Genomic DNA, 23,086 nt, shown 5'->3' on the forward strand with positions numbered 1-23,086 from the left:
GGTGGAATCGGTGCGGAGGTTCTTACGTGTTTTTCAAAACAGTGAGAGAGTGCATTTCGTCAAGGACCAGCATGTGAGGAAGATGGCGAAAAGCAGGACTGATGCGCACTGTTTTGCCCAGGCTGTCACACCGGCTATCAGGTCTCTCCAAAGGCGTCTTTGTTCGCCGCCCCAAGAGACGAAGAGGTTCGAAAAAAGAGGAAGCGCAATTTGCGCCGGCAGGAGAGAGAGAGACAAAACTTTTTTTATCGAGCTTTTACGTGGGGTGGTTCCTCATTTCGGGTAACCATATGCCGTCCCGGCTCGACTGGCCCTCTCGACCAGCAGAAGTTGATCTTGAGGGAGGGAGCTGGACAGCAGTATCTCCCACTGCTCAGGAGCAGGGGAAGGAAAAGGAGGTGGGAGGTCTGGGTTCTTGACGCACTCCCATATTATGTGTCATAGAGTGCCTGGTTGAGTACAGAATTTCATTGTGCGTCGAATTGTGTGGGAAATAACAGATGCATCGTGACTATGGATGGGGAAACGTATTTGTCGCTATTAGGACAAGCCCCTCACAGAATCGTCGGCTGCAGTGTGCGAGCTTCACTTTGTGTACAGACCGTTCTGCACAGGTTTGTGCTAAGCATGGAGAACGCGTTCACTGAATGCTTCAGTCTTCTTGAGCTTCATTTTGATAGCATCCTTGACATTTTGATTGTGGTGAAGCCTAAGCAGCAGCTGTGAACTTGGGTGCAGTGATCATTGTAAGGCTGTTGCGGCAGAAGTGCGTTTAACCTCACGACCCGCATTCACTTCTACATCAAAAGCATCAACAGAAACAATGCAAAAAGACGGCAATCTGCAAAGTGTGCTAAACTAGGTAAATGCCCGTAGTACTGGACCAAATTGCGAAATAAACTGTGACGGCTGACTGAAAGGTAATCTGTTCTATCTCGTTCACTGTATGTATATTATAAAAATTGAAATCGGGTTTGAAAAAGGTGAAGCTGGGCCATTAGCTGTACACAACTTTGCTTAACATGTAGCATTGCATGTAAGAGTTAACATTAGTTACTGCTCTTTTTTATAGTAATGTAACAAGAAATAACTACAAAATTTCTATTTCGCCATGATAGCACCTCTGATCTCTGAAAAATAGTAAAGACTCCATACCATATTAGCAAGCAAGCAGCAGCTAGTTTCATTTTTGTGCTATGCGGCGGGTCTAAACTTCCTTTTAGGAGATTGGGGGTGAGGGGGGGGGGGGGGGGTCAACGCGCTTATTTGCGCACATGCGCTGAATAATACATCAGAGTTGACTGCAACACCCCGGCTAAAAAAATTGTGGCTTTTAAATGCTGCTATACGAGCAATTACGTGTTTTTAGAACCACAATGCTCTGCCCTGTGCAGGGATGCTGAACACCTGTCAGTTCGCGAAAAGTAAGTAATTATCGTTCGTCAGGCAATATTCGGCGTGTTGCGGAGAACACAAGTGACAGTTCATTGACATTCAGAAGCGCCCGCGCCAGATATAAAGCTCGCGGTGAATCAAAATCACGGATAGCGGAACTAAGGTGCCTGCAACCAGAACGGCCCACCACATCGAGGCCACACTTCTTGTGCTCGACCTGGAGCAGCAGTAAGTAAAGCAAAAATCACGTTTGGCTGTTTAGAATCTTGCTTAGCTTCTGAATGCCTTTGAAAGCCGAAAGAGAACGCGAGAACAGGACAGAGCAAGGCCAGACGCGTAGTCTCACTGCGCCAGTCCAGCTGCGAAAGGGCGCAGTCGCGCCACCTCGCGGTGTCGACGCCAACCGGAGTGGCTCAGCGCCGCCGCTTGGGACACTCCCTTATTCTAGTTCACTCTAGTTGACCAGTGACAGCCGATCGGGCAGCCATGGCCTATGTGACGTCCCTTAGGCCATGCATAATGAGGACAACTGAAGAAAGAGCGGTTGGTTTTTCCGCGTCTTTCACATCGATTTGCGCGCTCACCGCTTCACGTGCACGTGTAATATTTGGCTCAGGTATTACTGGCAGTGTAATCTAAACGTCGCGCAGGTTTACTTGCACTGCTCAAAGAGTGTTGCAGGGTCCCTTTAAGAGAAAGATGGTTAAAAAGCGAAGATTTCTTCATGGAAACAGAGTTAGATCAAAGTCCACAACACACCGTCCTATAGTCCAAAACCCAAATTGTCAAAGTTCTAAGTCAAAGTCTCCTTCAACTCAGCCAAAGTTCAAAGACAATGCCCGCGCTACGAACCCAAAGGAAATCCCATGCGCCCCGAATGCGATGATAGCGCAATCCCCCTCACTAGCCGAAATTGTTGTCAATGTTTTGTTCGCCGAATTTCGGATCACCCGTTTCACCCTGTATATTAAGCGCGAAGACCTGTAAATAGTTCTTGTATATATGTTTCGCTGCATTTGCAATTAAAAAGCATGGAAGAAAAAGGAGAAAAAGAGTTTAGACGCCGGTTTCATAACGCGAGGGACCCAGGTTCGTTTCGGACTACGGGAAGTGTTTTTCCCCGGTTTTTCTATTTTGTTTCATGCGTCAGCTGTCTTTTAATTGTTTTTCGTTGTTCTGAATTTGGGGAAGGGAGGGGGGGGGGGGGGGGGTGGGGCGGCTAGGTTATCGCCTTTTTCCTTTCTTTTATTATTTCTTTCCAACCTCCCAAACCCATGTGTGTGCATTTGCATTCCCGTCTCGTAAGGAGGTGGCCTGGCAAGGCAAAATTGAATAGATATTGCACGCTGTGGGCGCCTAAATTCGTTGTTCGGTTTATTTATTTTTCCCTTCAAAATTAACCCACTTGGCTGTAATATTTGTATATATTTCTATCTGGCATTTTTTTTTTCTTGTAGGTGTTGTGCACTGCGTGCCAACACAACTTTTCTTTCCAATTGGCTGCACATGTTATTGTTCTCCGACGCTGCTAACCCCGCACTTCTCGTGCCTTTGGGGTGGCCCGGTGGTTAGGTTGCCGGTTTCACGTCGTAAAGGCCCCGGGTTCGATTCTCGGGACCTTCCTAACCGCATTTTTTTCTTGAGGCGCGTACTCGTCGGCTCCTTGCTCGTGGTCTCATTGCCTCCTCGCCACTTTCCCTCACACTTCTCGGCCTAGCATTTCCCCCTTTCCACTTTGCCGATGATGATAGTTTTCTGTTAACGATTCGCACGAACAGAGCTCAAGCTTAACCGGTATGCTGTTAAAAATCCACTTTCGACAGTAAGGGCAGAAGTATTTAAAACCAGAGTACGCTATTCTTCCCAACAGCGCTTTCTGGTCTGGTCGGGTGACTGTGTGGTTCAGGTATGATGGGTGCTCTAGTGCCCCTACCGAAGCGGATAAATACAACCATAGCTTGCCCTTATCGACGTGAGTACTTGTCCCGGTTGAGCAATGACTAGCTGGATGTTGCGCCATCGCAATTTTTTGAGCAAACAGATAATAACGGAGCTGTAATATCGAGTCAGTAAAGAAGTGCGGGCGTAATTTTACAATTTCTGATCAAATAGGCCTGCGGAATGTTGCTGCTAAAATAACTTGCACACTCGCTATTTTTTTTCTTTTTTCCTTTCAGCGTTCTTCATAGGCCGGTCATTCCTTGTGGTCACGCGTGACGTCAGTCACCCTGCCCGTCGTTGCCCTGCCACTGCTGTTCACCGGTTTCCTTTTAGCTGGGGCAATAAAAGTGTTCGATGCCCGAATGAAGGAACAGCGCGACACAAGAAGGCAGAGTTTTAAAATGTGTTTGCTGCAGTGAGCGAATCACGGAGCTACGTCCTTCGCTGGGGCTGTGCTTCCAGGCACGAAGAAAATAAGTCATCTAATCCCCCCTGCCCGGCGCTTTTTAACCCCCGACTGCATGCCTCTACCATGGTTTGGTAGCAGATTACGGGAAGCAGAAGAAAACCGTAAAAGCAGCACTAACCCGCCGCGGTGCCTCAGTGGCCAAGGCGCTGCGCTGCTGAGCACGAGGTCGCGGGGCCGATTCCCGGCCGCGGCGGCCGCTTTTCTGATGGAGGCGAAAAGCAAAAACGCTCGTGTGTTCGAGATTTCGGCACACGTTAAAGATCCCCAGGTGGTGAAAATTAATCCGGAGCCCTCCACTACGGCGCACCTCATCGCATGCGTTGCGTCGGCGCGTTAAACCCTACAATCAATCAATAAAAGCAGCACTACTTTTTATGGGTTGATGGAACTTTACCCTCAAACCAGGCTAACTTGCGAGGTAGCCAGCGTGATGTACAATTGTTTATATCCTTTCCTCCTTTCTCCTTCATCGGCCATATTGAAAGTAGCCACACCATGCGTCATGAAAGTAGCACCGTAGGGCATATCGTTCCCGTGGTAGCTCTGAATATAGTGGTGAGTTCGCTTAGGGGGAACACGGGAGTGTGTGGCAGTTTTAGCGCAGCACACTGTGGGTTCCGCCAAGCATCGCGCACGCGCACTACATGTTGGGGAAGGTTTTGCTTTCACCGCGCCTACCACGTCATTATTCCGTCTGCTCGCAGTGTGCTAACTGCATCTCTTGTAGCGGAGGAGCTGTATGCCACGGTACGAATTGCTGAATGCCGGAATTGACAAGACAATGTTGTTCGTGATGGCTACTCATTAGTTAACGAAACTATCATAAACAGGGAGCGTAACGCACCGGTCATAAATGCGACCGCCGTACTCAAAAGCTTGAATTATTCTGTTAACAGCGTTTAAACGCGCGCCTGCCAGAGACCCGATGTCGCGTTGGAACGCCCGCTCTCCGCAAGCGATCTATGTCACGCCGTTGCTCTTCCGGCTCACCTTGCCATTCGCCTGTGCGTTCGAGCTTTCGGCGCAAGTTAAACATCCTCAGGTGGCCAAAATCAATCCAGACCCCTCCATGCGGCGTGCCTCATCGCTTGTGTAGCGTCGGCGCGTTAAGCCTGATAATTAATCATTCATGCGATTACAGCTTGGCGCAGTTCTATACCAAGATGGCTTAACTTGATATGTTATACCTCCGGGCGCATAAAAATCTTGGAACCAATAACGTTTCGATAAAATCAACGATCGCAATACCTGTGTGTGTAGGAGGCACTAAGTTGTAGGACGAGTGAAACTGACTCTGTAATCGCCAGTGAAACCGAAGGAAAACATACGCACAATGAAGGTAGCCACGCACTACGACATCGATTATGCTTACGGTGGGTCCGGGTGGGAAAGGATCCTGCTGTTTTGGTATTGTTATTCTGGAGCGTTCATACAAGGATCCGAGTTTAAAACTTCGAAGCGATAGCGATATTTGATTGGCAGATGACGCGTACTTTCAAGATACATTGAAATACGAATAACTCAGTTCCGGGCTTTCAGTACATTCTGGGCACCCTGGCGACGGGCCGTATGTGCACAGCCGGAATAAGGTTGTAAAAGTACTCTGGTAACTTATTCTTTATGCGCATGCGCAGCCCCTCGCTTAGAATGCGGAGCATATACTAAAAACCACACGCACCGTTGTTCGTATTTCAATGTATCTTGATAGTACATGCTCCGATGACCGGGTGAGCGCGGTGAAAGCAATCTCGCTCAAAATTCACTGCGCATGCGCGATGCTTCGCGGAGCCCAGGGTAGGCTACTCTTAAAATACCTTCTGCTCTCAGCGTAAGTGTGTGCTACACCGCTGTACCTTGCAAGGTGCCCCATAGTAGCTGGGCGGTGTAGGCGGTCAAGCCTGACGACGTCGACGAAGCTAGCCTTCTTGTGGTGAGATTGGAACGCTCTGTTGCGCGTCCGTCCCTTTTGTGTACGTGTTTGACTTGCTGTTTTGGGCACAAGGCTGATGCCTCTGCGGTAATGTGCGTCTCACGGGGGCAGTCGAAACGGCGACGTTGGTGCCAGCAAACTATTCCACGGAGTTTTTAATAGAATAATTCATTTTTTTTAACAGGACTAAATCTCGGAAAGGTCTTTCAGCCCATACATAGGGCCGAAAGCAGTTTTGGGTGTAGTTAGTTTTCGGGCAATCGAGTCCTGAGACAGGCACAGGGTGGATACAGAGAACTACGAACAATGGAGCGCACAAGTTTTGATACATGCGGCCTTGTCTGGCGGCCAGGTTCAAAAGCTGAGCTCATCCGCTGGTCTGTCACATATTTTAGAGTATGGCCTGTCATTAGATCGGACGCCTGCTCATTGAAACGACGCTGTATATTTCTTTAGTTGCGTATTTCAATACCACTGCATATCCGAAGAAGAAGCAAGTTGCAGGACCAACCTTTCGCATGTTCATGTGGCTCGCGGGGCTAGATGGGACTGGCTAGTCATTATCAATAAGAACCGCGCATGCTTGCTGCCATGCTGATGCATGTTTATTCAGAAGCAAGATGTTAAGTTGCCCGTAAGGCTTCGGTTGGGTATTTTTTTCCGTGTCCGGCTTTATAGATACCGACCTGCCCATGCTCGCCGAATTCGCGTGCCGGATTTGTTGTTGCTGGTCTAGCTTTTTTTAGTTCTTTCCAACCACCCTGTACCGGCTTGCACTGCTTTTGATCCCCATTTATGAGGCGTCGTCTGGTGTTTGCCTGGCCTACCATCACTGTTATTTCGGGTGTTTCTCAACCCCGCGCGCTTATTATTTATCGATTCATCCCGTTGGAGGTATACCATCCCAAAGTTTTCATATCATGGGAGCGACGACCTATCGGCGTGTCAGCAGCTTATCACGGCGTCCAGCGGCGAAATAGGCGAGTGTACGCGCACGCGCATAAAGCCCTATCATGTGCGAGCATCGTTTGCTACACTGTTTCATGGAGTGCGATATACCCCCTGCTATGGTATCCTCATGACTTTGTTTACGAGAAACCGGAATAATTTCAAGCACATGCGCATCTTCAATGCGCGTTTGATGTTTCTGTCGTATCACTTGCCCGGCACATTCAGCAGGAACGTTTACGCTGCTTAGCTTCTTTAGGCGGCTAGCAAGTTGCTTTCGCCGATAAGAAAAGCAGGGGATGCGTTGCTTTAAGAACAGCGTAGCAGACGACACTCATGCAGCAGGTAGTTATATGCGCGTGCGGGTACTCTCGCCTATTTCCCTGATGGACACCGCTGACACGTTGATCGGTCGTCGCTCCCGTGATATTATTAAAAAATTTTGGAGGGTGTAGGCACCTTCTGTGGACTCGATGGTGTGCCTTCATGAATAGGTTTTTAAATGCGAAAACGTTACTTGCCTAGGCTGGCGAAAGCACTCACCCGGCCGGCGTCCACAGAATGCGCACCCGGATGTCGCCCGCAAATGCGTCCACAACTGTTCACAATTCCCTAGCACGTTGTAAAGCCACTATTTATCTAAATTTACACTATTATAGCGCATAAATATCTTTAATTCGCCGATTATACATTTCTGTGCAATGGTAGGTGTTAGTGGACGATTGGGCGAGTGAATTGGTAAGGCATTATACTTAGAAACCGTTAAAAACTGGACGCAAGCAGAGGAAAGGGTACAAGCAAGGCGCGGTTTTGGGCCCTATGCTCTTCTTGCTTCCCGTTTTTAGTGCGGTTTCTAGATATATGTGAAGGTTTTTTCGTGTTGCACCCGCCGTGATCACTGAGTGGCTAAGGCGTTGTGCTGATGAGCCCAAAGACGTGGGTTGGACCCCGGCCGCGACGACTGTATGTCTCGCTAAACAACAAAACAAAACAAAACAAAAAAAACCCGGAGACACCATGCGTCGAAATTTCGGCACGCGCTAAAGATCTCCAGGCGATCAAAATTATTGCGTAGCCCTCCCGTACGGCGTGCCTCTGCTTCTGCGTGCAAAACAGCTGAAGTGTTTTCTGGTTACGCACAGCGTTTTCTCGCTGGTACTCGCCGAAGAAACGCCTGAAAATGATAGTCAACTTTCTCCTGAGAATGCGTCCTACAGTACCTAACAAAGGCCAAATGACCGTCCAAGCGAGCAAGCAATTCTGTATAGGTGCGTGGTAAGTGTTGTTGTGGAGCAGGGTTTTTGCTTTTTACACATGCAGGGTTACCTGAACTGTTTTACAGCGGAGCTGTACTATTCTCACTGATGGCATCTCTCAAGCGAAAACGCCGGGTGCAGTGAACGAAAAAACGCTTCCCGTGGCCGGTTGAACCTGGGTCCCTTGCGTTACGAAGCCGGCTTCTATCCGATTGCTCCATTTCGACATAGTCGAAACTCAGCCCAAACTCAAACGACAACCAAAAAATCCGTCACGAGAAAGCTTTGCGGTCAACCATCGGCGTCGTTAGACGGAGGAATGCATGATTTTTTGGGACGCTCCGAAAGTCTGGAAACCATTGGACATGGTCTCTTGGCGAATCCCACGTATGTGCAACATGCATGTACCACTGGGCCTATTTTTTAAGTGCGAATGCACTTTATAAGCGACCCCAAACCTTCCACCGCCGGCGGCGACGGCGGCGTCCGCAGTCCTCCTTCCCCTAGCAACGGCGTGGAGCGGAGAGGAGCGTCGGTAGCAACGGCGCGGTGACGTCACTTCACCACGTGACCGCGCTCGCTCCGCCTCCTCTCCGTGGCTGCGCGGGTGCGCGCCGCTCCCCGCACCGCTCCTCGCGCCGTGACGTCATGGTATGACGTCACAGCGCGCCTCCTCTCCCCAGCAGCTGCCGCGCGCCTCTCTCTCCACCGTGACGTCACACTCTCTCCTCTCCCCCTCGCTCGGCTGCAGCTGCCGTGCGCCGCTGTCCCTCTCCCCTTGCGCTCGCCTCCTCTCTCAGCCACCTGGCTCGGCGCGCTCGGCGCGGCGTACCCCCCTATATATGCAGCGATAAACTGCCAGACCTCCGTGGGTCGGCTCGCGCGCGCTCACGGGCGAATGCCAACGGATTTTAACTTTACTCCCCCTCATAGCATCACCCCGTGCATTCGCACTTAACCATGTTCACCCTCGGGGAAATGCTTGGGAGTTTTTTGTAGTGTGGGCTACACTGGCCGAGGTTGAGCAGTTTCGCGTGGCTCGTGGAGGACCGTGCTGCGCATACGCGAGGAGCAATGACTTCACACGGTGAACAGGGCGTTGCTCGCTGCCGGCGTGTCTCGCACACCCCACGCGCCCAGCGGCTTCGCCGACCTACGTTCCGCACGTGGCTGCCCGGTCCACTTGATGATCATGCGAGGGGTGGCCGGTTGTGCAACCGATGGCTCGTGCGTCGCAGCAACACCGGCGTGCGCCTGTGGAAGCAGCTTAGCTCTGGGGGCGATCGGTGACGCTCCGCCGGAGCCGCTTGATAAGCTTACGTGTGTCACATAATGCGTGTACCGTGTGTGTGTCATTGAAACAGCAGTAAGCATGATAATCAAGCTAATCCTAGACAACAGTACATTGTTGCGCGCTGTAAACTATATATACATATACACACACACAATATTATATAATATATATATATATATAATATTGTGTGTGTGTGTATATGTATATAATATATAGTTTACAGCGCGCAACAATGTACTGTACAAACACCTTCCAAGGAGCTCCTCTAAAACCTTCGCTGAGTAGCAGTACTTCAGCCCCTGCCTCCATCGTCGATAGGCCCAAAGAAATCAGCCCCTGCATTGTAACTTTTTTTTTCTTTAGAACTGGCAACAAAGAAGCTAATGGCATAAATATTCTATCCAGCTCCTGCAGTTGATTCTGAAGTTAGCTGCGTTCAGTAATATCGCATTTTAATTATTCGCGGTCAATTTTTTTTTCTGATGTTTCTCCAGATGAGACTCCGCACAGGCGCCCCACGAAAACGAATTGAGTTGCCTGGCCTCGGTCTCCTCGGCCTCTGACGGGGCAAGAAACGGCACGAGAAATTCAGAGTCGCTAATTACGTACGCCTTAACATTTCATGCGCACGGGCTGCATAATTAAAACGAGCTCTCCAAGTACTCCTGGATTTCCGCCCTTTTCTCCTCGGAGACGGCTTCGCTCATCAAAGCGCTCGGCCGGGGCGCGGAGTGTTTTCCATAGACACGTTTCGACGATCACGTCTAAACACACACAAAACATTCATCGGGGACAAAACGAATTAAAATTAAAATCCGAGCCATCCATTTGCCGACGAACTCAATTAAACTCATTAATTCTCTGCGCTTCCCTCACCGGCGGGCTCTTGCCCCGGCCTCCCTAACGACGCTTCCTCATCGGGCCTGCATCCGCCTTTGCAGCCGAGCGCCCTACCTTCGGCGCACTTTCGGCTTTTCCACATAACGCACATGCACACACGCACTCTGCTTTGAGTTTGCGCGTTGCAGTGTGCTGAGGCGTCTATCGCGCGCCGCTGCTGCAATTTGGCTTTCCTGCATAACGCCGCTATCTCAGCCTCCCCCCCTCTGTTGGTCGGCAAATCGCAGACAAGCGGGGCGGAGTACTGCCGGCGGAGTTGATGATTAGCGAAGGAAAGGAAACGCGCTTTTAACAGTGCCGCGGCCGGTCGCAGCGGCGCAACGAGTTTCCGCTCCCAACGAGTTCCGTCGAATGTTTCAACAGTATTTGGCCGCGTCGATGCTCTCGCGTGGAGTGCGAGCGCATTAGGAGGTCTCGTTCGCTTATAAGCTGGCCCCTAATGAGGGCACTTTGCGAAATTAGCGGGAGTGCACCTCTCCGGAGCCCTCCTCCTTCTCATCTTCGCTTCGACGCGACCATCTACATCGGAAGCGATGCGCCGTTGAAACACTCACAACAAGGGCACAGCCAGAACATAAATTTTATGCCGACCTAATGACACACTTGGCCGCTGCTTTGAAACGAAAGCGAGAGAAAAGGTCTGGATGAATAATTAGTTGTGATCGTGTTATCTTCCCGAGTACACGGCGACCAGAAACGAACAGCAGTGTCGCCTACAATATCGATCGCGGCCGAGACTAATGAAATGAATTTTTTACGGCAGTCGTAGTTTGACCGCGCTAAGTCGGGGATAAATGCGTCATCACCGCTTTTTTTTTTTTTTTTTTTTTTAGAGACGAATTTCAGGCTTGCAGAAATGGCTGCAAAAATTCAACAGTAGCAGAGCTTGAGGTATTGCAATACATCGATGTTCTCTTTTGATACAGTTTGTGCATACGTGTATCGCGGGTCACTTGTCAAAAGAAAACAAAAAATTATACCCTCTTTTTAAAAAGAAAGATGGTTAAAACGCGAAGCTTTCTTTTAGGCATCCGGAGTCCAAAATCCGAACTGCTTCGACCGTGCCGGAGTGTCGCAATCGGATAGACGTCGGCTTCATAGCGCGAGGGACCCAGGCCCGATTCCGACCACGGGAAGCGTTTTTCTTGAGGCGTTCATCGCGTAAGTTGGCTTTTCTGCGGCGAGTTTTGGCGTAACGATGGACTGCACCAGTGTGGCATAGAAAGCTTCGCTTTAAAACCATAAAGGTATCGATGCGGGAAATAAATATTTAGTGTATGGTGTATTTGAAGACAACGGGTATCTCGTGAAGCACAACTTGTCTTGAAGTCGTGAATCAACGTTTAATAGCCGGGGTCTCCTCGAACGCAATATCGCAATAGTGTTCACTTTGCGGTGTAGGAGGCACGGAAGCGAAGTGCCCCACTGACCTTCTTTGTATCTGGATCCTAAAGAAGTTTTGAACGTGGTCAATAAACTCCCCTAATCGTGAGGTTGCGGCCATAAAGGCACCCGAGCCGACTTCCTTTTCCGCACTGCAGGAAGCTTGCAATTACGTTGAAATATTCGTCCCTGCGCTTATTTCCAACCACTCTTATTTCTCGTGCCGCTTGTACACGTTATATGCAGGAATTTCTGCAGGAATTATATGCACGTACCATGTTACGTGCGCATCCGCTAATGTCAAACGTCTTTGTTGCCTTGCCCGATGCCCATAGGCACTTTTCGTTAATTCGCCTTGTCTGCAGCAGGCTTACGCGTTATCCTGCTCGTCTGTGTTTATCATTTTTTCCTTGGTCGGAGGAGGGGCTTCGTCGTATAACATGCACGCACCTTGTGGAATGGAATTTTGCAAGTTTATAGGAGGAGGTGGAGAAGGAATGAAACTTTATTATCCGCCGCTCCTTTGTGAGCTGCAGCAGCACACGCACGACGAAGTCATCCAGCTGTGTGTGCTCGTACCGAAACGTTCGATGAAAACAAGTTTTCATGCTTTAGGCTCGTCTGCGCCTCCTCGCAGTTCATCTGGAATCTTAGTGTCCTCAACCGGCCAAGCGTTGTCATACCGTCTTGAGCGCGGGCTACATCATCTATGTCTGCCCAGCTTCATGCCTTTGAACAAGCGTTCCGATACATTCACCAGCCGCCAGCACAGGGGGCTATCTTTACAGATTTTAAGACATCGCTGAAGTTTTACGACGAGCGCGCTGCATGAGTTCACAAGCATGGATCCCGCGACGTCTCCTACTTGCACCGCCGGGCGCCATGTGGCTAATCGGCGGATCCCTGCGCACTGCGGCATTTAAGGCAACGAGAAAGCGGCTGGCGAAGGAGCTTTTACGAGAGATCGAAACCACCTCTCGCCTCTTCCCCATAACTAGCCCCCTTTCTTGTACCACCTGGCTCCTGGTCTGAGAATAAAGATGCCGGAACAAATTCCACGTCGGCTGGAAACTCTGTACCGTTGGCTGCATCTCAACGCAGCATTCACGAATTCGTACAGCTATCGTCTCGGTCAGACTGCGAACTCCTATGACAACTGTGGATCGCCTGAAACCGATAAGTACAGAGGGAATAAAAAATTAGTGCCCTTCCACTCTGTGAAGAAGGTTGACCTGCGAAGCTGGACGCAGTACACCAAATTCACGAAAGAAAACACGTTTGTTTGTAATTTGCGATCGAGCAATTAGCACTTAGCTTAATGAAACTTTCAAGGACTCGATGTTTATTCTGTGGACAAACATGGAGCTGCCCGTTTCCCTCCCGCGCCGTAGGCATCTTACTGCCTGCGTAACACATAAACCCAATCAGCTAGACCACTGAGGAGACCGGAAACTTCGCGATGGGGTGGTGGACGTACACGTTTAAACCTTCCGCCAGCACAACGAACATGTCATCAGTATAGGCCTTAAACCTACATCTGCGCGTGCATGCCCCCTTCCTTCCATTCCCAACTTGTGCCTGATAAACCGGCCACCAGTTGCGTGCGCGTGCTTAGAAGTGAAAGGCACCGCCAAAATTGTCTCCCTGAAAGCCCTTCAAGCTGAACAGAAAATATTGGCTTACGTCGACGTTTCTGTTGATCCGGGAGAGATTCCCAGCTACTCGGCGTGCTGCAACTTGCGGTGGAAATGGCGGCGGTAGCGGCTTTGTTGTTTTGGCACCCATTCGCGCTTCCTTCGGTTCCCGCTGTTGTTCGCCCTAGCGAACGCCACGCGTCTGTTCATAGGGAGTTAAAACCTGGAAGGACTCGATCTTTATTCTAATGGGCAAACATGTGGCTATGCGTTTCCGTCCCGCGTCCTAGGCATCTCACTGTCTAAGACACCAACCCTAACCCAAACCGCTCCACCATTGAGGACAGCGGACACGTTGCATTGAGCCACGAGACCTCCACGTTTAAATTTTCTGCCAGCACAACGGTCATGTTATCGGTAGCGGCATTAAGACTAACTCTGCATGCACGGCCCCCTGCTTCCACCCCAACTAGTCCACGCATAAACCGGCAACCGGTGATGGGCGCGTGCTCATGCGTGAAATACACCCGCAAAAATGTCAGGCGGAAAGCCTTTCATGCTGAAAAAGAATTGTGGGCTCACGCCGGCGTTCAGAGCGGGCAAGTTGATCTGGTAACGCGTGATAAGGGTGCTATCGCCGTTATCAACCGACTGCGCAGCCTGTGAAAGGGGCATCGGTGGTGGCGAAGGGAATAACAGCTGTGAAAGCGGTGTTGGAAGTGGCGAGGACGAGCGCCGCAGCGGTGACGAGTCAGTCGGCTTCACCGGAATGAAAACCGGGGGTATTCGACATACACTGCTTCGCAGTAAAAATAGGAACAACGGAGCGCACAGCCTCCGACGAATGCTGCACCATCGGCTGCGAAGTCGGTAAACTGCGCGCAAGCGATATTCCTCTTGAGCGTTTGATAATACCGCCCACTTTCATGGGAAATGCTTGAGCAGGAAGCGACGCCGCTCATTTATTTTGAGACGCCTTCTCACGATGCTTGGCCACTGAGCAGGATCATGATTGAAGGGTATCATGCTAGCTGCAACCGATCTGCTGCACGCTTGGTTCATCAAAGGGACACTGCCACGGGGCTCGCTTGGTGACGCACGCGCTTTTAAAATTGAAGCGCTTGGCCGATAACGGTAGAAAAGGAAGGAAAACTTCAATACAGAAGGCGCTCTACTCATTTGTGTGGCTTTAGCTATAAAGCTTTTCTTTCATGTGCTGTGGAGGCTAGGCCGACACGTGCTCTGAGTGTTTACTCAGGCACTGCCTTCACTAAACAGAATGGTGACGAGTTGTCTAATTTGACCTTAAGATTATGTTTCAGCTAATGTGCTTTGGAATATTCGATAAATTTTTTTTGACCGTACCCGATCAGAGGCGTATCGGGACTGTGCTCTTTGTGGTTATATAAGATGCAAAGGGGTATTACCCGACCTCTGGGTTTCTCAGTGTTAGTTTTCGGGCGCGTGGAGGAGCCATTAAGCTTTAAATGGGCAAACAATTATGAGCCATTACACCCTGTATAAGTGAATGAGCATTGAAGATCTGGTGACACAGAATTTTGATCAAATGTACGGTCTCTTAATGGAGGTCGTGCCCCGGCTAGTCGTTTTCGCCAAGGCGAAATTGCCAAGAACTAAGGTGTATCGGATTGGTTGTTTAAACAGCTTTTCATTTGTTCAGACCAGTTGCACTGTTGATACGCGTTGTGGTTCTATACTTTTTGCCCTGTGTTATGAAAAGAATAAATGCAGAACGGTCACCCTATTCTTAGTTTTAACAGCGACTCTGTTTAAGCGGGTGGTTGGGCCGGCGAACGTGCGCAGGAAAAGCTCTCCGAGCGATGATGTCATTTTATTTTTACTAGTCCTGGGCAAGGTTGAGGCGTCACGGGGAGGCGCGGTACAACTGGTACAGGCCCGGCTTCGGAAACGCATCGCAGTGTGGCTCGATATATCGGCTGTTGCAACGAGAGAGAGGAGAGAGCGAGAGAGCGAGAGAGAGAGATAACTTTATTTGCCCAGAAGTAGAGCTTGGACTCTCTTTGCCGCGTAAGTCAGCCAGGAGATCTTGGTCCCTGGCGGCTTCTTCGGCCATCTGGACAAGGCGTAGCTGCGTTAGAGGATCAGAGCTGCGCAGCAGGGTTTCCCCGCGCTCTAGGTGTTTGATACCTATGGGGGGTAGAGGGGTCTTGCTCCGTGGTTTTCTTTGGCATTTCCACATAATGTGCGTGAGGTCTGCGCGGTGGCCGCAGTGTTTGCACTTATCCGAGAAGATCTCTGGATGTAAGTGACTATAGGCCAGCAGGTTCGGGTAGGTATTGGTTTGAAGTTGCCTCCATGCTTAACGATGGGTGCAGTTTTGACGGTGCAAAGAGAATTAATGCCAAGATGAAAGCCAACAATACAAGAAGCGATAACATTAATCCACTTATTAGCGTCTCACACGTCAGACCCCACAAGCCGGACGGTGGCTACCGAACGAGCCAAAAAAACTTGAGCGAGCTTCACCGCGAAGCCGGTGGGCACGCGTAAATTGTACACACTTTAATGACCGAGTATTCATTCCTCTTCGGAGGGCTAAAGACGACACCACGCAGAAAACTTGGCCGAGTCTCGAAGCATAACCACGCATAAACTTAGCCGAACCGTTGAGTAAGCTAGGTGGGGCTGCCAGATTCGGTGTTTGTCCAGTCTTCGCGCTATTAGTGCGGAGCTGCCCAATTTTTTTTACTCGCGAATGCACATGCGTCAGCCCGCCAGCTCCTTCCCAGTGTGAGTGTTATCAGAGTCCTTCAATGCCTACTCTGGTGTTATCTACCATATTCGGGAGCCAAGCGCGCAGCACGCTGCTTGCTGCTTGCAGGATGCCATTCAACCCCCATCCTGCTCTGTAGCGACAGAACGTAAACCTGCGTCTCAAAATAAATGACAGGCGTCGCTTCTTGATCAAGCACTTCCATGAAACTATGCAGCACTCTCAAATGCTCTCAAAGAATGCCCATGCGCGCAGTTTGCTTACTTTGCAGCCAGATGGTGCAGCGTCCGTCGTAGGCTGTGCGCTCCCGTTCGTATTTCTTTTAACCTCCCCTGTACCTCTTCAGTGTCCTATGAGGATGCCAGACACCGCCTCGTACTGAAGATCCAGTGTAGCAACCACTCTTACGTTACATCAAAAGCTATTCGTGAACTATGGCTGCATCCATATGGCTGCATGCATCCTATGGCTGCATCCATCCAGCCGCCGTATTTAAATACCTGGAAAATATCGACGTCGCTCAGACATCAGTATCCTGGAAGGTCATCCGGAATTCACACGTGGCATACACAAAGCACATGTCAGTACACTTTTGATTTCTCTTCGCTCTTTTCGTCCCTCCTCTAAGGCCTATTTCCCATCCCCGCAGAGTAGCATGTAGGGAACACGCCGACACACTTCTGCTATTTTCTCGTAAAGATCTTCCCCCTCCACCCCCCCCTCTCTCCATGGTGCTTTCCCATGCGGGCAAAAGAAATTGAATTACAACTTTAATGGACAAAAACGCGAACTGCTACTGCCAGACGCATTTGTTTTACCTCTGCGAGCCGCCGTCCCCACATTTCGGAAACTTGAAATGTTTGTTCGTCTGATGAATGCAGCGATAGCCCCAGCCATATCATAACACGGCCCTTGAGAACCACAGGACTCCAAAATCAGCCGCTGCGGCCAATTAAAGTTTCAGACGGGTGCTCGCTTCTGACCGCCGCATTTGTCTTTTCTGGTTGGAAATGATGTGGCCTTTCTGTGGACGCTTGATTAGCACGGCTGCTGCCCACGGCTGACGACCACGCCTGAAGACCAGGGCAGCTGCGAGCGCCTAGTGCCCAAAAAACATCGCCCAACGAGCCTACTAACGCGACGGCATTAACTATTCCTCCGCATTAACAAAATATTGTGGGAGGAAGCTTTCTCGAACTGTGCTGTGTGTTTCATAACGTCGGGGACACGCGCTTTGGCCCCTGTTTAAATGTAGCTCTTTGGATTTGCGAAAATTCTGCCCTATCATCCTCTTTCTCGTTATACCTGGCACAGGTGATAAATTCTTTTCTGTGAGGCTGACTATCTTGAATATAGAGGGTAGCTGTGCAGTAATGGGTCACCGGCTAGGCGTCCCGATGGGTGAACGGCGGTTCTGTATTACCAGCGGAGCTGTTATAGGTCGAGCTTTTTCATAAGCGCTGTACGTCGCGCGTTACGCAGGGATAGGAGGAGGTTCCCTCATCCACCTATAGAGAGCGCAGTGGCCCCGCAGCCAGCGGCCTTGCAGAAACCGGTCCCTAGACCCACCGCTAAAGGGCGCAGTGGTCTCGCAGGGGCCTGTTTTTATTCTAGCCAATTCTTTGTTCGACTTGGTGTCCCTCCAGCCAGGGGAGGGTGACGTTTAGCAGCCGATTGATTGATTGGATTGATTGTGGGGTGTAACGCGCCGACGCTTCACAGGCGATGACGTGAGCCGTAGTGGAGGGCTCCGGATTAATTTTGCCCACCTGGGGATTTTTAACGTGCGCCGAAATCTTGAACACACGGGCGTTTTCGCTTTTCCCTTCCATCAGAAAAGCGACCGCCACGTACGGGAACCGAATTAGCAGCCGATTTCTTTGCACGAACCGTAGAATTTGCGTTCGAGACGACACAACAGAACCACAGCTGTGCCGCTTCAGCAGCTTTAACACTGGGTGGAACTGGGTTTAATTTTTTTCCGCACTGTTGTATCGTAGGCTGCTTGTTGATGTCCGAGGTTTCACCGTTCGACTTTTCAGAAGTCACTTTGGCCGGACAATTCAAGGTACGCAATCACATGTTGCACCATCTGGGCATCTCTACGGGCACTCTGATGTAGATACGAGAATATCCATGGCAATGGTGAAAGGTTTCATTGAGGGCATCGGGGCACTCCAATTTAATGTTGCCAGTCGACTGTTCGTTTCGAACTTCGAAATAAGCGGGACAAACGACACCTCCATTCTACTGTGCACACGATACGAAAGCACTATGCGCGCTGTCTTCGCAAAGGCTTCGAAAGTGTGCGTACGGGAGTACATGAGGCCCACAAGCACGGACCATTCACTTGTTTTGTGGCGTGGGAGGAGGAACACCAAATGAAATAGATAAAGTGTACAAAAGGACGACGTTTTACGTCACAGCCCCACCCTGGGCTATAAGGGGCACCATAACGGGTTAATTCAAACGACCTGGACATCCTTAATGGCTGTTGAAATCGCGGCAAACATGCGCTTTTATTTCCTTGCCTACGCCAGATAAACGGCCGCGGCGGCCAAGTTTAAACCCGAATCGCCGGGAGCAGCAGCACTAGCCTCTGAGGCTCCGTGGCAGGTAGGTCATATTTTTCCGAAATTTACAGGCTGGGACTTAATATTCCGAACCACGCGAGCGCGGGCCAAAAGCCACAGATGCGCAATCTGGAGGCTTCGCGCCTGTTCCCGACATAGTTTCTTAGTAAGTATACTACAGAGGAAACTGCGCCTGGTAAGCCATGTCGTCGTGAGGGTTTATGGGAAGACTCCCGCTTTTGGCTTGGGCTTGGCATGACATACTTCAGTAAAATATGCTGTTGGGCTAGTTGGTTCATTGCTTAAGGCAAATCGAGCGCTACAAACGAGGATATAAAAAACGAAGATCGACGAGACAGATGCGCATCTGTCTCGTCGTTCTTCGTTTTTTCTGTCCTCGTTTGTAGCGCTCAATTTTCCTTGGTATGACAATTGGATTTTTAAGCGGTTTTGGGGATTTTCTTTCTTCACTATGCCTTAACACGTCTACTAGCTACGAGGAAGCCGAAATTATCCCTGTTCTGTGGTATGCGTGTTCGGTGCAACGGCAGGCAGTGCGTGATCGTACCTGACGTTGGGCATGCCGCAGTGGAAGGGCGTATGACTGAGCGGGCAATATGCCGCCGCAAAATATGTAGCTGACGACAAAAAAAAAAGAAACAAAACGTTCTTCGACGATGACAAGATCGACAGATACGGGCGCCTGTATTCGTCCTATCTTGTCTTCGTCGACGACTGTTTAACGTCACGTTTTCTGTTTTCTTCAAGTGTAAACCAACTCGCTCAGCAGAAAGTTTTGCTAATTTGTAGCTGACAGTTGGGGCACTGGTTCACCACAAAGGCGACGTCTTCATAAGCACGCTGAAAAAAAAATTTCACAAATCATTCTTTTAATTCAACCATTCATGATGCATCCTCACAGCAGCTCTTTTTTTTAAACGGTCCATCTATTTCCATGCCGTTCCATCTCAAAGTGAGAGCAGAAGCTTCTGAGCTAGCAGCGTCATTTTCACACATCCACAAGACGCCCATCACTGATTTTATTGCACCATTGCAACTCCAGGCTGTTTGTTGTGACTTGTCCTTTCTGCAGTTTGATAAAAACAGGGCACCAAGGGTAGCCATTATGCAGCATTAACTCTTCCTGAAGGAGAAGCATCAGTGCGCAGAGTATTACTGCGATGCATCAAAGACAGCTACGGCTGTGTCTTCTGCTGCCTATGGACCGAACTTCAATGTGTGTAAAAGAATGAACTCTCACAACAGCATTTTTACGGCTGAAGCACATGGAATTTTACTTGTTTTACATCACATCGTACAACATCAAATTTCAAAGTCCGTAGTGTTTAAATTCTCTTAGCGTTGTACATGCACTTGTGTCTAGAAAACGTTAAAAAAAACTAAGTAATCAATCTTACCTTTAAGGCCCTTATGTCGGCATACGCCTCAAGTTTCGAGATAGCAATATGTTGGGTTCCTGGCCACTGTGGAATAGCCGGGAACGAAACCGCAGATCTAATGGCTGCTGCTGCTACACTCTTGAATACTGTAGACATAACAACATTACCCTACACCGACATGAAGCCACACATCAGACAACAGCTTTGCAAAACATGGCAAACGCACTGGAGTGAAAATACAGACAACAATTTACACGTAATAAAGCCATTCTTTGGACCATACATCATTGAAACACGCAGCAGATACACAGAAGTTGCACTTGCTAGGCTACAGATAGGGCACACACGTGTCACCTACTCATATCTGCTTATAGGGCCTTCAAGACCTGTGTGTGGCAGGTGCGGAGAGGCCCTATCCGTAGTTCACATACTCGCTCAATGCAAGGCACTCGACACAACACGACACACACACTTCAGAGAACTCTACAGACAACATATCCCGCTACACCATCGTTTTTTCTGGGTGACGATGCCATGGTTTCTGTGAAACGTGTGTTTATGTATTTGTCAGACGTTAAGTTTTTAAACCTCATTTCCTATCATGCCTAATCAAATCTGGCCATATACACCAGCCATCCCCATTATCTTTAATTGATTTTACTATGTCCGGTTTACACGTTTTTATACCTAACTTTTTGTTGTAATCACTTCTCTTCATTAAATAACTTCTTGTCTGGCGCTCTTTGCCCTCGGTGGCCTTGCGCCATTAAACACCAACCATCATGATCTAAAAAAAACTTTCCAAACTCTTCAAACAACTTATTATTTGAAATAACGGTAAAATTAAGAAAATAAGTCTCTAATAAATTTCTCCTCCAAATTTTAATATTGTTCGTAACTACCACCTTGGCCGCAGGATAGCAGGCACAACCATTACGGCAAAAATACGCTTACGTCCTTTTTCCTTAGCTTTAAAACATCCTGTTTTATTTACCACTTACATAATTGCACACTGTTCGTGTTTTGTGGCATTTTGTTTAAATTTGCGGTCAATAAACCGTTTCAATCCAAGCCAATGATGAAGCTAAGGTGAGCGTATGATGTAATGGCGGTCCATGACGACACAGACGGCTTTGATGTGAGCCGCATAACCGGTAGCGCCAGATTCCTCTCTAGTGTATATTGTGAGAAACTCTATGGTTGTCGAAACCGGCGCGGCGCGAATGCGCCTCCTTTCTTACTCGCACGCAAACTTTCTCGCTTCCTGCAGCGGGGCTGCGATGGTTACTGAAGCCATGCACAGAGACGCCTTTGTAGCATGCCCTTCATCCCGGGGTCACATTTGCGGCCCAATGTGACAATTGCGCCGGCTTTGGCGGAAGTGCTCCTCGCGTCTTGATAAATACTTACGCGGAATGTTTTGTTTGGTATTTTTCCGTTTTGAGCTTTATCGTTTATGCACGATGAGACTAGTGGCTTGCGAACGGCGTGGCCGAATGAAGCGTGTATGAAGCATAATCAGAGGTGCTGCGCTATCGACAACGAAATGCCTGCGAGGTGAATCGCGAACCTTTATTAATCTTGTTTACTTTGTAAACAACTGACGACTGAATTTATCTTTCAAGATCTTTTCGCTGGCGATAGACTAGGCGATTTGAAAGTTTCATAAACGTTTTTTGCTGTCTTCTTCCTTCAACAAAAATGATAGGAACACATACTCATATAAATTGTCTGCTCAGTCTGCACGTCGGCGTTCGTCGAAATGGCACCTCGGGTTCCCATCGACTCCCATGGAGTCCTGAACCACTGCTGCTGTCGTTCAGGTCTCCATGGCCAGCATTCGAGATGGTCGAGAGATGGTTGGTGGCACCACCCACGTGATATAGTGCGAAAGCAGCACACGTAGATCCCTGCTTCTTCGCAGCCTGCCGTCTAGTTATATCTACTGGATGAATGAATTCTCCCTATCAGTCGCGCTAAAGCGCACTCACTAACGATCCAGCCGGCGCGTCATCCATGGCGAGACTGAGCGACCAAGCGTCGGCGAAGCATTCGTTAAAGCCTCTCCTAGTCGCGCCGTACCCCAGCGGTGAGGCTCCGAGCAAACGCAGCTGCGGCGCTTCTCCGCAGCGTATTACGTGGCGGGACGTCACACTTGCCCCACTTCCGCTCCGACGGCTCAAGGTCATGGCGACGCGATGAATGACCTTGCAGGACATGGCGTAGTATAGCTCTAATATTTTCTCAACGCACAACGAGAACTATGGAAGGAGCAAAATGCTCTGGCCATTTGTAAAGGTTGCGCCTGTGCAATTATGGACTTCAGAAAAGCTTCAGTAAGATGTGCTGTTGGACCAGTACTCGGTTTCGGTTGTAAATGCGCCATGATACCGGCGGCGGGCACAAGCCTGCAGCGCTGCGCCTCGAGAAAACACCCACTGTACTCTACTATTGACGTTTCTCGCTAGGAATGTACCCATGATAATGTTAGGCTAAATGACGCTTTCCTATGACCTGGACAGAGCTTGCCACTATGCGTTTATGGCTGCCCCCACAAGAGACTGAGATGAAGAAAGGGAGAGGCACACTGGAAAGATATCACATCTAAAGTCGCTTCAAGGTCCTCCCCCCCCCCCCTCCCCCACGATAAAGAGCTGTGTACCGGAAAGTGTTTCCCAACTCATATCGCACTAGCCCTAATTTCCCTTTTGTACACAAGTTCTTTCTCCTTGGTGTCCCGTTTCTGCTTACTCGCCTTTTTTTAAGCCAGCGATTGTCATCGTTATAGCGGAGGATGTGAAACAACGGGGAACCTTTATTTGGTGGCTTGTGCGTCTCCTTAGTGGCTGTAAAAGAGATTTCGTTACCACTTTTATAGAAGAAACGGATCCTCTTACACGAATTTTAGCGCTAGCTGTTATCTTCGTGGCTTCCTTTCTGCCGTCCTTTTTTTGCCTATTCGTATGCCTCTGCAAGCGCAGCATTCATCCCGATTCAGCCCTTGCTGTTAATCTGTCTTTCAGCATTGCTTTCTAGCGGTTTACTTGTTTCGCTCGTCGCCTTTTAATTCTGCTTAAAGGTAACAATTTTCGTCCGTGCAATACCCCGCCGAGGGAGGGCAGTAACCTTTATCTTTTTCTTGTTGTTCTTTCCTCCTTCTTAATCTCGTTCTCCGTCCCCGCTTTCTTAAATCTCTGGACCTTGCAGG

General features: G+C 49.4%; 1 pseudogene across 2 annotated transcripts in view; it reads left to right on the plus strand.

The window, feature by feature from the left end:
- Positions 1-5,531: 5,531 nt before the first annotated feature.
- LOC144146976 (serine/threonine-protein kinase NLK pseudogene) overlaps positions 5,532-23,086 on the plus strand; it is a 38,409-nt pseudogene continuing 20,854 nt past the window's right edge. The window contains exon 1 of one of the 2 annotated variants that reach the window (XR_013317791.1): positions 5,532-5,775. The product of XR_013317791.1 is annotated as a serine/threonine-protein kinase NLK pseudogene, transcript variant X2 (transcript). The remainder of the gene's footprint in view (positions 5,776-23,086) is intronic. The other variant, XR_013317785.1, reaches the window with a different exon arrangement.

Source organism: Haemaphysalis longicornis, unplaced genomic scaffold (genome assembly GCF_048455015.1).
Source record: "Haemaphysalis longicornis isolate Haplotype H1 unplaced genomic scaffold, Haemaphysalis longicornis Haplotype H1 scaffold_1, whole genome shotgun sequence".
Classification (NCBI taxonomy): domain Eukaryota; kingdom Metazoa; phylum Arthropoda; class Arachnida; order Ixodida; family Ixodidae; genus Haemaphysalis; species Haemaphysalis longicornis.